Here is a 15,277-nt window from a genome sequence, read left to right on the forward strand (position 1 = left end):
GACTAAGTTCCGAAGAGCATTCATGCTAGTGATGTATCCGGACTAAGTTCCGAAGAGCATTCGTGCTAGTGATGTATCCGGGCTAGGTCCCGAAGAGCAATCATACTGGTGACGTGTATTCGGGCCTTCGTGCCTAGTAGGCTTCGTGCCAATAATTTGAGCAAAGTTTAAGTGTTCATTACTATACGAATTCAAATTTAAATGAGATGATATGTTTAAAAGTGTACATACATGATGTTTATCGACTTGGTTAAGTCATGTCAATGTATAATAACGAATGAATAAGAGCACTATGTGTGTGAATGATTAGAGGCACTATGTGTGTGCGAATTCCTTTAACCGGGCACTATGAGTGCGAGATCGGTCAGTGGGCACTAAGTGTGTGAAGTGGAATTCATGTAAGACCTCGTCTGGGACGAAGGCATTGATTTGAGATAGTGTGTAAGACCATGTCTGGGACATGGCATCGGCTCGATATGTGAGGATATGTAAGACCATATCTAGGATATGGCATTGTAGGAGCTATATGTGCTTAATGAGTACCCGTAATGATTTCGAATGATTCAACGGGTATATTTAAGATGATAAATAAAGTAAGATCAGAATAAGTGATACGAATGCGTCACGGAAGGTATGTGAAAATCAAATGGAAGTAAAAATTTGTGAGTTCATATTATATTATGTTATGTATACTAAGTAAGTGAATACGTAAAAAGATGGTGGATATGTTGTTAAGAAATGAATTCATGTTATAAATGTGTTACGGATTTAGTCTATGGGATGTTTGAGTATATGTGTACTTTCGGTCAGGTTACAGCTTATACATGGATGAAAATGTGGGTTATAAATATGTGGGTTGATGATGTGAATTATACATGTTAATATGTGCTTGATATGTGTTTGAAATGCAATTGTGAATTAAATTAAGTGATTATTGCTTATGAAATCAAGAAAATGAGATATATGTGCATACTTGTAGAAATGTTTATGTATTTGTTTTAAGATAAGAAAATGATTCTATAGATCGATGCGAAATCAATAATGAATTACAATTGCTATCGATGAGCTAATGTTTATATGAATATAATTCAATAAGAGGACGTTATCCTAAACTATGCATCGGTAGAAGTTTTCGGGGACGAAAATCCCTAAAGGGGGGGAGAGTTGTGACACCCCTAAAGTGACCCTAGTCGAAAAGTGGTTTCGGGACCACAAAACCGAGTCATAAAATAATAATTAACCATTATATTTGATGCTTATTATATGTATATAGGCATGTGTGAAAATTTCATGTTTGAATTTTGTTAATTGTAAGTGAATTTTGCTAAATAGGATTTGTGTGAGAAAAATTAGAAATGTGCTAGGCAAATGTTAAAGTGGCCTATTGATGCATCTTGGAAAAATGTTGTCCTTGCATGTCCAAATACCCAAAAGATGGACTAGTGGCCGGCCATGCTATGGGTTAAAATGTATTATAAACATTTTATGTTAGTGTTTTATGTTAGAATTAATAAAATAAAGAACATGGGTAAAAAATAATAGTGGTTAGTAGGGGAGAAACAAAAAATGAGCTAGGTTGCTCCTCCATTGCCGTGAATTGAAGGAAGAAGAAGAGGGAAGTTCGCCAAGGTGGTTCTTGAGATTAAGGTATGTTCAATGCTGCTTTTGGAGGTTTACACATCCTTTGGAGGGTTAGCCTACTTCTATTTATCTCATGGATGAAATTGGAGTTGTTGGAGAGTTAGGATTCGCTAAGAGGCTTCAAAATTTTAGTTGATGCCTTGATACTACTAGCATGTTAGCTATATGGATGTGTTAAGTTACTTGAAATGTTAGATAAATTTGAACTCCCTACCAAATTCTTTAGGCAACCCATGTTAGAAATTTCGGTATTGAGATGTCTAGATCTTTCGGCCATTGTAGCTATGGAGGAATAAAGTTTTTGTTTCTTGTTAAATTGGATGAATCTTGTTGTATGAGTGCTTGAACAAACTATGATTAAATGGATGCATAGATTCAAAGTGGGAAGAAATGGGCTATTATATTTGATGCTAATGCCGAATATGAAGATGATGAACTTGAATAAATAATATTCAGCTAGCATGATAAGTTATGAAATATTAAGTAGATGATATAATTGATTGATGAAGTGGTTAATAGGGATTTCTAATGAAATTTTGCCAAGGCTGAATGTATCATGAAGTAAATAAAAAAAAATGCTAAATGTGCATTATGTGCTTATATGTGTATTCGGCCAGGGAAGTTTGACATGAAACTTTGATAGGTTTGAGAGATGAATGACCGAATGAGCTAGAGGTTATGTATGGATGAATTTTATGCACAAGTGTGTGTGTGGCATTAGTAGCTAATGGCATTCGGCATTGTTTAATTAAAATTAGAAATGAATGCTTGAAAGTTAAATAGGTCGCTCTAATGACCAAATATGCTAAAAGCTAATATATGGACAAATGATACGAATGAATTGGCTTTTGAAATGTATATGGTTGCCGTATGTATGTGTTTGATTGAGAAGTAAATTTGTTTGATTTAGCTCAAGAGCCTAGAGGATCAAAGTTGGATAAGGGAAAGGAAAAAAGTGATCGAAGAGCCGTCGTAATCGTTCGGCAACTTCCGAGGTAAGTTTTAAGTGATTAAATGTTGAGTAAATTCAACTGTAATAGGATATAATGAGTTGATTTAATAAGATATGATGTGGCCATGATATGTCTTAAACTCAAATGGTAAGTTCCTAAGTGTTTGGACTTGGAAATTTAAGAGCAAATTGTAATAATTTGCTCAAGACAGCAGCAGTAATGTGATTTTAGAAATTCACTATAAATGTTTGGTGTGGAATTATAGGCTGAATAAAATATGAAATCAAAGCTTAATTAGTCTAGTTTCTTATAAAAGAGACCGTGTAAGCAAAGAAATTTCCTATAAAGAGATATTTAAAGTTGTGTGAGACGGTGTCAGAATGACTCCGAAATCCCCTGTTCGGTTTTAAGAAAATCACTATAATTTGTACAAAAATGGTTACAAGATAAAATTTATATGCTTAGACTCCTTAATGAGTCTAGTTTCAAATGAAATCAAATAGAACATACTTCGAATTCTGTACGATGAGAATTTCGATTCGTAGTGAAGACTGGTCAGGTTAGTCAAACCGTGAAACAGGGGAAACTTTAAGAAAAATCTGGTATTGATTGGCCAAACCTAAAATTCTGAAAAATTTATGGATGGAAGATATACGAGTCTATATTCAGGGAAAATTAACGGCAAGTGATTTGGAGCCTTGTAGCTCCGGTTATAAATAATTTAGTGACCATTGTTCAGGAAAACAGCTCGTAGCGAATTTGTGATTTTGTTGTAAACATGGATAAAACTTGTTTTAGCTGCTCATAAGCTATTGATTAAACCCATACTTGAATTCTAATTCGTGATATTGTAAAATGATATATGAGTGTTGGATGGATCTTTGATATTAAAATTTGTGAGATTGTAAGTTTATGAGTATTCGAATATGGAATGATAGTATGGCGTGAAATTGAATTATTCATTGGAAAATGATTGATGTAGATTCGGCCAAGACCAAGTCTGTACATGATAGTATATGTGGTATGTGAAGTATATTTGAATAATTGTGATGTGAATACATGAAAATTTATATTTTGATTTAAGATTCTACGCGATGAATGTGAAAGCGTATACATATATGATAAGGCCTAATGGCCGATGTGATGAATGTGAAAGCGCATACATATATGATAAGGCCTAATGGCCGATGTGATGAATGTGAAAGCGTATATATATGTGATAAGGCCTAATGGCCGATGTGATGAATGTGAAAGCGTATACATATGTGATAAGGCCTAATGGCCGATGTGATGAATGTGAAAGCGTATACATATGTGATAAGGCCTAATGGCCGATGTGATGAATGTGAAAGTTTATATATGTGATATGGCCGAGTGGCCAACGTGATGGATGTGAAAGTGTATAAATGTGATAAGTCCCGAAGGGCATTTGTGTCAGTACTATATCCGGGTTAAAACCCCGCAGGCTTTATGTGAGAATATTATTACTGATTAATGACCGTAGGCTTTGTGCTCGTACTATATCCGAGCTCTAATGACCCGATGACTACGTGTGGAGATTTTGTCCGGGTAAGCCCCGAACTAAAGGTTTTGCTGAAGATTCAAGTAAAGCGTAAGATTATGCGACTTCACAGTGACAATTAGTAATAAATACGTTCAATGCGTTAAGTTGGTCGGTATGTATTTGAGATTATATTTAAGTTTGATTTAGACTAAATCACAAGGTCGTTATGTGATGCACATGTGAGTAAAGCAATAAGACATTCTATGATTATTGTGCATTTGGTCAATGTGGGAAGTCGGTAAAATATGTAATGTACCTATGATCATAAGAGGTCACCATCAAGTGAGAATTTATCGCCTATTACATATGATGAGACGTGCATATTCGGAAAAGGGGATGGTATGCCCGAAGGAAGAGTGAAATAAAATACGAACAACTATGTTATAATTTGGTTGTTATCTGTTGACCTTGCTTAAAACTTACTAAGCATTGTAATGCTTACTCCGTTTACTTTGTTTCCTCTGCTTTATAGATCTCATTTGGAAGCTACAGGCTCGGGGATCGTCAAGAACTAGTCACACTATCACTACCCACCGCTTGGTACGCTACGTTTTGGAATATCTTATGGCATGTATAGAATAGACTAGTAGTGAGAGGATATTTTGGTCAATGTATAGGACTACCCTTTTGTTGTAGGTCATGTACCTTTCGGTTTTGTGTAAATTTGGATAGCCATGCGAAAATGGCTTAAGTATACTTGATCATAGCATTATAATCGTTTTGTATGTCGTCCGTCGAGAGGTATGGAAATGTTGGTAATGGTTAGTCATGGGAATGGTTATTCATGATCACCTTTGGTATATGTATGACAAACTCTAGTTGATCCATGGAGGATCATGAAAGAGGTAAAGTTTACCTTAAAAATAGATGCTGGCAGCAGCAGTGATGTGGATGTGAAAAATCTATAAAAATAGTAGGAATGTAATTAAATAGCGAATAAATTATGTAACCGAACCTTGACGAATCTATTTTCATAGGAAAGTAACGAAACAATCATATGAACAGTATGTTAAGAGATATTTAAGTTTTCGTGAGACAGGGCCAGAACGGTTTCTGGATTCCCTTTTCCGACTTTGGAAATTCATTATAAATTAACCAGAGATAATTAGAAGTCATCCATATATGTACAGAATCCTTTTTGAGTTTAGTTTCCTTAGAAGCAAGCGGCATAAGCATTAAAGCCCTGTACAAGGAGTTATCTAAGTCGCATTGCAGGAAGGTCAGTGTAGTCGAACCCTGTAACAGGGGAGGGTTTAACTAATAAACTGTACTAATTGGCCCAACCGAAAATTCTAGAAAAAAATTTGTAGATGCATATATGAGTCTAGTTTCAGAGAAAAATCACAAAACTGATTTTCGAGTTGTGGAACTCAAGATATGATTTTTAAGGTGACAGTGACGCAGTTAGCCAACTGCCTGGAAATTTTAAAAAAAGTGGACTGTGTAAGTAAATGGATTAAGCCCGTTAACCCCTCGTGTCCGACTCCGGCGACGGTCTCGGGTACGGGGTGTTACACCTTGTGTGTGGATATTGAGCCGATATTGCAAGAGTGATAAGTGTCTTGAGTTTGAGTTTTGCTAATGAAAATGAAATACAAATGTGTCATGATTTAGTGTTAAATGTGCATGATGATTCGAATGTGTCCGGGCTAAGTCCCGAAGACTTTGTGCTGAGTGACCATATCCGGACTAAGATCCGAAGGCATTTGTGCGAGTTCCCAAATCCGAACTAAGATCCGAAGGCATTTGTGCGAGTTCCCAAATCCGGGTTAAGTCCCGAAGGCATTTGTGCGAGCTATTATAACCGGGCTATGTCCCGAAGGCTTTTGAGCGAGTCGCTATATCCGGATAAGATCCGAAGGTACGTGATTCGGGAATGAACGATCTTGCTGTAAAAATCCCAGTTAATACGTTTGAAAAAAAAATTCCAGCAATGAGGTATGTTCGTATGTGCATTGGAATAGTTGAGTTCCTTCGAATAATATTCGCTCAGTTGAGTAATGAGCTTCCGGTATTTGGCTAAGATGATCCCTTATGTATGAACATAGGGGTTGGAATGTAAAGTAGAAATGATTTGAATATATGAATACGCGGAATTATCCGTTTAATTATGTGAATGCTATACTTCAGATGTGTTTAAATTCTTGCTCAAAACTTACTAAGCATAAATTGCTTACTCCGTTTCTTTGTTCTCTGTTTTATAGATTTTGGCTTGTCAGCTATCGGACTCGGGATTTTGAAGTCGAAGTCGCCCACAGTATCAAAGCCCCCTTTTTGGTACAATTTTGGTTGAGCTTTGAAATGGCATGTATAGGGCTACCCTTTGTTGTTTTTTAAGTACTTTTTGTGATGTATGTGTGTACGGCCATGCGAAAATGGCTCGTAGAAGTGGAGTATGGCATTAGACCATTTGTGTTTATGTATGTATATATGGTTTCATGATGTGACTATGGACTGGAATGGAAGTGTTGGGCAATGATCAGCCCTTGGAATGGCTAAATATGATCATATGTGGACCTATGTATGACAAAACTCTAGTTGGTCCATGGAAACCACGAAATAGGTAAAGTTTACCTTGAAAACAGATGCTGACAGCAGCAGTGGTGTGGATGTGAAAAATCACTAAAAATAGCAGGAATGGAATTAAATAGCGAATAAATTATGTAAATGAACCTTGATAAATCTACTTTCATATGGAAGAAACGAAACGGTCATATGAGTTGTATGTTAAGAGATATTTAGGTTTTCGTGAAACAGGGCCAGAACGGTTTCTGGATTCCCTGTTCCAACTTTGGAAATTCATTGTAAATTAACCAGAGATAATTAGGAGTCAATCCATATATGTATAGATTCCTCCTTGAGTCTAGTTTCTATAGAAACAAACGGCATCAGTATTGAATCCCTGTACAGGGAGATATTTAATTCATAATGCGTGAAGGTCAGTGTAGTCGAACCCTGGATTAGGGAAGACTTTAACTAATAAACTGTACTAATTGACCTGACCAAAAATTCTAGAAAAAAATATGTAGATGGACATATGAGTCTAGTTTCAGGGAAAAATTACGAAACTGATTTTCGAGCTTTGAAACTCAAGATATGATTTTTAAGGCGACAGTGATGCAGTAACCAGCTTGTCTGGAATTTTTTTTTATGGACTGTGAAAATAATTAAGTCTGTGTGCACCTTGTGTTCGACTCCGGTAACGGACTCGGGTACGGGGTGTTACACTTATTTTGTAATGGCATGTACCTGGGGAGTCTTTTTTTTTATATTGTTTATAAGGTGTTGCTATCTTATTTGCTAGTGAAATGATGGTTAAATGTTTATATGGTTGTGGTTGAGGTTATGTTGGTATGTTAGCCTAGTTTATACTTTGGTATGTGATAGTTTAAGGTTTGGTAGCTTAAAAGCTAAGTGATAGTCCAATTATGGTAAATGTGATATGAATGGAAGTCTTGAATGTTTGATGTGTTGTTGATGTATTTTAACATAAACAAATGTGGTACCAATGAGGGTACATTGGTTAGGCATATTAGGTGATGAATTTGGTATGTTTTGGGCATGTTTAATCGTGTTTTGAGTAGGCTAGATGATTGGAAAATGAGTTGTTTAGTGTCTAGCAAATAGGAAATGGTAAACTTGAGTTTTAAGGTATTTTTAGGTGCACACGGCTTGGCACTTAGCCATGTGTCACACACGGGCTGAGACGCGGTTGTATGTTATAAGTCAGTGAGTTAACGGGCAATGACACAGGCTGGGACATGGCCATGTGTCCCATCTTTGAGAGTCACACAACTTGGGGCATTTACAAGGTCATGTGTCCCTTGCTTTTAGGAGTTTTTGAAAATGACCCAAAGCTTTCAGAATTGTTTCAAATTAGTCCCTGCCTGTTTTTAAACTAGTTTTAGTGTCCCATAGACTCGAAATAGGGGCTATAAGAGTAACTTTTACTCTGAATAGGGATGAACTAGCGAACCTAAATTAAGTGCATTCTACTAACATTATTAAAGATAAAATGAAAAGATAATCATAGTCGGAGTGTGAACCAATACTCTGAAGCTAATAATTGGAATAGTCTTGTATGTATCTGACTTATTGCATTCAAGAAGGGATAAATAATGATAAGAGTGTAGATAGTAGAAGACTAAGTTTAGCAATGTATAAATAGTGATAAGAGTGTAGACAGAGGAAGACCAAGTTTAGCATTGCATAGCATGATTAGTTATTTGATTGTATAAAACATTATTATGGAAATATTTGATTAGCATATATTGCTCCTTGTAAGGCACTACTATGCAAGTTTTGGATTGGCACAATTTGCCCTTGTATGTTATGAGGATATTAGTTAGCTTATACTACTGCTTGCAATGTAATTAAATGTTCTGATTGATGTGACCCTAATCCGACAACGGAAATAGGTTAAAGGTGTTACATTAGCTTAGAAAGTTCATAGGTTGGAAGCAATGTAAAATACCTTAAGTTCCATGTCTGAAATAACAAAATAGTTTACTAAACATTTGACACTGTTACCACAATCATATCAATAGGTGGGCTCCTTACATACAAGTCATATAACCTTCCAACTATACAAGATAATTCAATACCATGTAAAGTCATCATATCAATAAACACAAACACACTTTTAGGTCATTCATCTATGTTTTATCACAAGACACTTGATTACTAGTTCTCAAATATTTTAACAACCACAATTCAACTCGATGAACTAATATGAACAAATATGGATACTAGATTATCCAGTAAAAACACGTCAGAATGCTCAATGAGATAACCCATCCAAGAACATGCCTGGGCCTTAGGTGCCAAGCCCGTAGGCTAACATCCCTCTAGAAACACACCTGGGAACTTGATAAAGAATTGATAGAGGAAGTGGAAGAAAAGTTGTATTCAAGTTGTTTGACTCGAGGAACAAATATTTGGATGTGACCTGAAAGAAAGAAACCAAAAAAAATTAGAAAAAAAACAAAGAAAATTAAAAATAAAGAATAAATATTAAAAAATAATAACTAAATAGAGAAAAGATAGATTTAAGCAAAGTTGAAGATGGAGCAATAAACCGATGATATGATGAATAGAAGGATAAATGTCCAATTGAACCCATTGTGTGACACCCCGAATGTGACCCTAGTCGGAGAGTGGTTTCGGGACCACGAAACCGAGTCACAAGAATAATTAAGTGTTATATTCCGTACTTATTGTATGTGGAATTGGTATGCGTAAATATTTCGTGTCTCGATTTTTATTAATTAGGTGCTAAATTATAAGAAAGGACTTAGTAGTGAACTTTGAAAGTACGATAGGGAAATAGGTGATGACTAATTAAAGCATGCATGCAAAATAATGGACTTGCATGTCAAATTCCCCTTTCTACAAGTAATGGCCGCCATGACAAAGAATATGGGTCAAACATGTCATGAAACATGTTTTGTTGGGCATTAGGGAGAAATAGTAAACAAATAAGCATGGGTAAGAAAAGAATGAAAAAAAAATGTGTGTGAGAGAGTGGCATACCCCATTGCCGTGAGTTGTAGAGAAGGAAAGAAAAAATTTTGTTCATCCTTTCTTTGAGCCAAAACTAAGGAAGAAGGAGGATTTTTGCTTCATGCTTGGTTTGGAAGAGATCTAGAAGGAGATTTGGCTAAGTTTGCATCAAGATTAAGGTATGTATGAGGTTGTGTTGGGAGTTTCATGCATGTTTTGGTTGCTAACTTGATGTGCATGTTAGCCATGGCTCAAATCTTTGGTATGCCATGGAAATGGTATTTGGCCAAAGTTGTTATAGTGATAAAGCCATTGCATGCTAAGTGTGAAGCTTGATGATGATGCATGCAATGATGGATTTTCTACTCATGAGTAAGATTTTGAGTTTTCTTTTGTTTTATCATGATTAAAGTTGAAAAGGAGCATGATTGTCATACTTGGCCATGATGCATTCTTGAGCATGATTCATGCTTCTTGCATGTTAGTTAAAAGTTTGTGTTTTGGATGGCTATGGACACCTTGAAAATTCGCCATGCTCATATATGCATATATATGATTGCACATTATGTTTGGTTATGAACTAAGTGATGAATATATTGATTTAAAGAAGAAAATGTGGAAGAATGCTTGTGAAATTGCAAGCACAATTGCCTAGCACACATATAAGTGCTTGATGCTATATTATAAGTTTTGGGCCACAATGTGCAAAGCATAAATTAGTAGATTGCATGCTGTTTTTGTGAGGTATTAAGTGCAAAATTGACCTCAACATGTACATGAATATTCGGCCTTGGGTAGCCTATTGAAGGCCTTAGCATTTCCTTGATGCTCAAATAAATTGTATTGAATTGCTTGATGTAGTATAAAATGTGCATGACCATTGTGTATTCAAGCTAAAGAGTGGCCATATGACCATTTAAAATCCTTGTCATATTCGCCATAAGCAAGCACAATGAGGTTTTAATAAATTGAATTTGTTTGAATTAGCTCAAGAGCTAAGAGGGCCACAATTGGACAAGGGAAGGAAAAGGTGATCGAATAGCCGAAAAAGCCGTTCGACAACATCCGAGGTAAGTCCTCAAGAAGTGACCTTACTTGAATTATGTGAGATGAAATATGGATGTGTATGATTATTGATTATGTGTGTATGAGTATTTGAATTCCACCCGGCTAAGTCCCAAGGCGAATATGCTAATGATATTAATTGTGTTTGAGCCTTAGTAACGAAAATGAAATATGTATGTCCAATGATTATTGATGTATGTGTGCATGAGAAATCGAATGATATCCGGGCTAAGCCGAAGACAATTATGCTGGAAATTATATCCGGTTAAGACCAAGGCAATTGTGCTAGTGGTTATATCCGGCTAAGGCCCAAGGCATTCGTATGAAGTTATTCTATCCGGCTAAGACCAAGGCATTTGTGCACGTGATTATATCCGGTTATATTCAAGAATCTTGGGCTGGAGGTGAGTGTTGGTTGCTGAAATGAATTTAATTAGTACACTCGGACAGCCCAAAGGATAAGGTACGTTATATGTGCATTGGAAAGTCGACGTGTTTGAGCAACATTCGCTCAATCGACTAATGAATTTCAGTTATTGAATTGATTGATGCTTTGCGAACTTATACAATGATGAAGTATGAAGTAAGAATGTGTATTAATGAAATGATGCATTTGGCTATGTGAATGTATTGCTGTAAATTATAGTTCATTATATTCCTTGAGACTTACTAAGCATAAAAATGCTTACCCGTTGCTTTGGCTCTTAGTTTTCTAGATTTCGCCGAGGCAATCGGATTTGGGATCGTTGAAGTCAAGTCATCCACACTATCAAGCCTCCATTTTGGTATAAATTTTGGTTGAACTTGAGATGGCATGTATAGGACTACCTCTTGTTTGTTAAATACGTTGTAATGTAAGTTTGTATGGCCATGCGAAAATGGCTCTCAAAAGGGAGCATGAACTTAGACTTATTGTGGGTTGTATGTATATATATTTGGGGTCATGATGTGGCTATGGTTTGGAAATGGGAATGTTGGTCATATGATCAGCCATTGGCATGGTTAAAATGATCATATATGAACCTATGTATGGCAAGATTAGTTGAATCATGGAGACTACCAAATAGGTAAGTCCTACCTTAAAACAGATGCTGCCAGCTGCAGTGGCGTGAATGTGAAAAATCACCATAATTCATAGGAATGGAATCAAATAGTGAATAAGCTATGTAAATGAACCTTGATGAGTCTATTTTCATATGGAAGAAACGAAACGGTCATAGGAGTTACAGGTTAAGAGATATTAAAGCTATTGTGAGACAGGGCCAGAATGGTTTCTGGGTTCCCTGTCGCAACTTTAAAAATTCACTATAAATTATCCAAAAGAATTAGGAGATATACCTTATATGTACAGATTCCATTTTGAGTCTAGTTTCATTAGAAACAAACGACACCAGCATTAAAGCCCTGTGCAGAGAGATATTCAAGTTATACCGCGCGAAGGTCAGAGCAGTCGATCCCTGTAACTTGGGTAACTTTAACTAATAAACTGTACCAATTGGCCCGACCAAAATCCTAGAAATAAATCCATGGATGTATATATGAGTCTAAATTCAGGAAAATTTACGAAACCAGTTTCCGAGTTTTGAAACTCGAGATATGATTTTAAGGCGACAGTGACGCAGTTTTCCAGCCTGACTGGAAATGTCAAATTGGTGGGCAAAAACATGTGAACTTGGTTTGTTAACCCTCGGGTCCGACACGGCGATGGTCTCGGGTTTGGGGTGTTACAATTTTATTGGTATCAGAGCCACGGTTTAGTCGATTCTAGGACTACCGTGATGTGTTTGGGGTCTAGCTATACATGCCATTAAATGATGAATCGATAGTGTGATGAATTCGACAATTTGACTTCATGTTTGTTTATAGCAATGGATCCCGATCCCAACCGAAAGCGATAGCTGATGATGTGGAGAGTGTGGCGCTGCTCCGCAAGAAGGGACAGCGCCGGACTCTCAACCTATGGCCAGCAATCCTAATGACGAGGCTAAGCAAGCCTTTTATAGTGTGATGAACGAATGGTTTAATCAATACATTCGAACCAACACGGCTGTTCCACCACCTCCATTCCCGATTTAATGCAACCCCGCACCTACAATACCTCCGGTGATCGACCCAATAAGGTCGTAAGCCCCAATCGATAGGATTCAAAACATGGGGCCACTGAATTTAAGGCTACGGATGATGATGATGCCGAAGCGAGCTGAATTATGGTTAGATAACACTATCCGGTGCTTGATGAGCTATCCTGTACACCCGATGAGTGCTTAAAGTGTACCATCTCCTTGCTACGCGAGTCGCCTACTATTGGTGGAGTACTCGACTTACGTGGTGCCTAGAGAGCAAGTGACTTGGGAATTCTTTCTAACCGAGTTCAAAAAAGTATATCGATCGAGATTCATCGACCAAAAGCGGAGGGAGTTCCTTGATCTTAAGCAAGGTTCTATGTCCGTTACCGACTACGAACGAAAGTTTGTGAGGCTTAGCCAGACGCGAGAATGCATTTCGTCCGAAGCTATTATGTGCAAACGCTTGAGGATGGGCTGAATGATGATATAAGGATGTTTGTTGGCATTCTCGAGATACGAGAGTTCGTAGTACTTGTTGAGCGAGCTTGTAAAGTCAAGAGCTTAGAAAGGAGAAACAAAAAGCTGATGTGGGATTGGAGAATTCGAAGAGGTCCTCGGAAAGTCTCTTCAACAAGCATCGAAGAGATTTCGAGATGATGCGAGCCGGTCTAGAGGCGTTTGGGATTTTCTAGACGAGGACGCGATCGACCCGTGACCACACGAGTCACCTCGATTGCTTGTGGGCGGAAATGATCGCCGAGAGAGGACGGAGTGTCCACATTGTGGCAAATGGCATTCGGGAGCTGTTGGTTTCGTGATCGCTCTCGCTATAAGTGTGGATCGGCCGACCATTTTATGAAGGATTGCCCGAGGATGCATGAACAGAATGCAAGTCGAGTGCAAACCCGGTGCTACCATCGCCGAGGTAGGCCACCTAGAAATATGGGCAATGTCGTTGGCGGTCGAGAGGATCTAGAGATGCTACCATCAGATCCGAGGCTCGTGCTCTGCTAGGACTTATGCCATCGCGCACGCCGAGGATGCTGCCTCTCGGATGTTATTACCGGTACTTTCACTCTTTCCAATACAAATGTAATTGCTTTGATTGACCCCGGTTCTACTCATTCTTATATATGTGAAACCTTAGCATCCAAAGAAGACTTTGCCCATTGAGTCTCATGAGTTTGTAATTCGGTGTCAAACCCTTGGGTCATTACGTGCTTGTTAACAAAGTGTGCAAGAAAAGTCCCCTAGTGTTCCGAGGTTCTTGTTTTCCGGCGGACTTAATGCTTTTGCCATTCGATGAGTTCGATGTTATTCTTGGTTTGGATTGGTTGACCATGCACGATGCGGTTGTAAATTGCAAGAGCAAGACTATCGATTTGAGGTGCGCGAATAATGAAATAATTCGGGTTGAGTCCACGGACTTAAAGGGTTGCCACCGTAATATCGCCGATGTTGGCCCGTAAATATGTAAGAAAAGGGTGCGGCGTACCTTGCGTCGCACTCGATGACAAGGAATCGAGAAGAAACCCGAATCTGTGCCCGTGGTTTGTGAATACCGGATGTTTTCCCGAAGAATTGCGGGTTTACCACCGCTCGAGAAATAGAATTTGGCATCGAATTGGTACCGGTACCACCCCAATTTCGATAGCTCCGTATCGTATGGCACCAACGGAATTGAAGGAGTTGAAAACTTCGGTTGCAAGAATTGGTGGATAGAGGTTTTGCTCGCCGAAGTTTTTCGCCTTGGGGTGCGCCGGTGTTGTTCGTGAAGAAGAAGGATGGAACCATGCGACTATGCATCGACTATCGTCGACAACAAAGCGACGATAAAGAACAAATATCCGTTGCCACGTATTGATGACTTGTTCGATCAACTGAAGGGAGCCTCGGTGTTCTCGAAAATAGATTTGAGATCGGGCTACTATCAATTGCGAATCCGAGATTCAGACGTGCCCAAGACTGCCTTCAGAACGAGATATGGTCACTATGAGTTCCTGGTGATGCCGTTTGGGCTCACTAATGCCCTACGGTATTTATGGATTTAATGAATCGAATATTTAGACCATATTTGGATCGATTCGTAGTCGTGTTCATTGATGACATCTTGGTCTATTCAAGAAATGAGACCGAACATCTTTGAACACTGCGGTTAGTCTGCAAATTTTACGGGACAAGCAATTATATGCTAAGTTCAAGAAGTGTGAGTTCGGTTAAGAGGTAAGCTTCTTGGGTCATGTGGTATCTGCATCGGGTATTCGAGTCGACCCGAATAAAATTTCAGCCATACTAAATTGGAAGCCTCCGAGAAATATTACTGAGGTTCGAAGCTTTTTGGGGCTTGCCGGTTACTACCGACGATTTGTAAAAGGCTTCTCAACGATAGCCACGCCGATGACGAAGCTACTCCAAAAGGATGTTAAGTTCGAATGGACGGAGAAATGCCAAAAAAGCTTCGATCAACTGAAAACTTATTTGACTGA

The sequence above is a fragment of the Gossypium arboreum genome, chromosome 1 (genome assembly GCF_025698485.1).
Source record: "Gossypium arboreum isolate Shixiya-1 chromosome 1, ASM2569848v2, whole genome shotgun sequence".
Lineage (NCBI taxonomy): Eukaryota > Viridiplantae > Streptophyta > Magnoliopsida > Malvales > Malvaceae > Gossypium > Gossypium arboreum.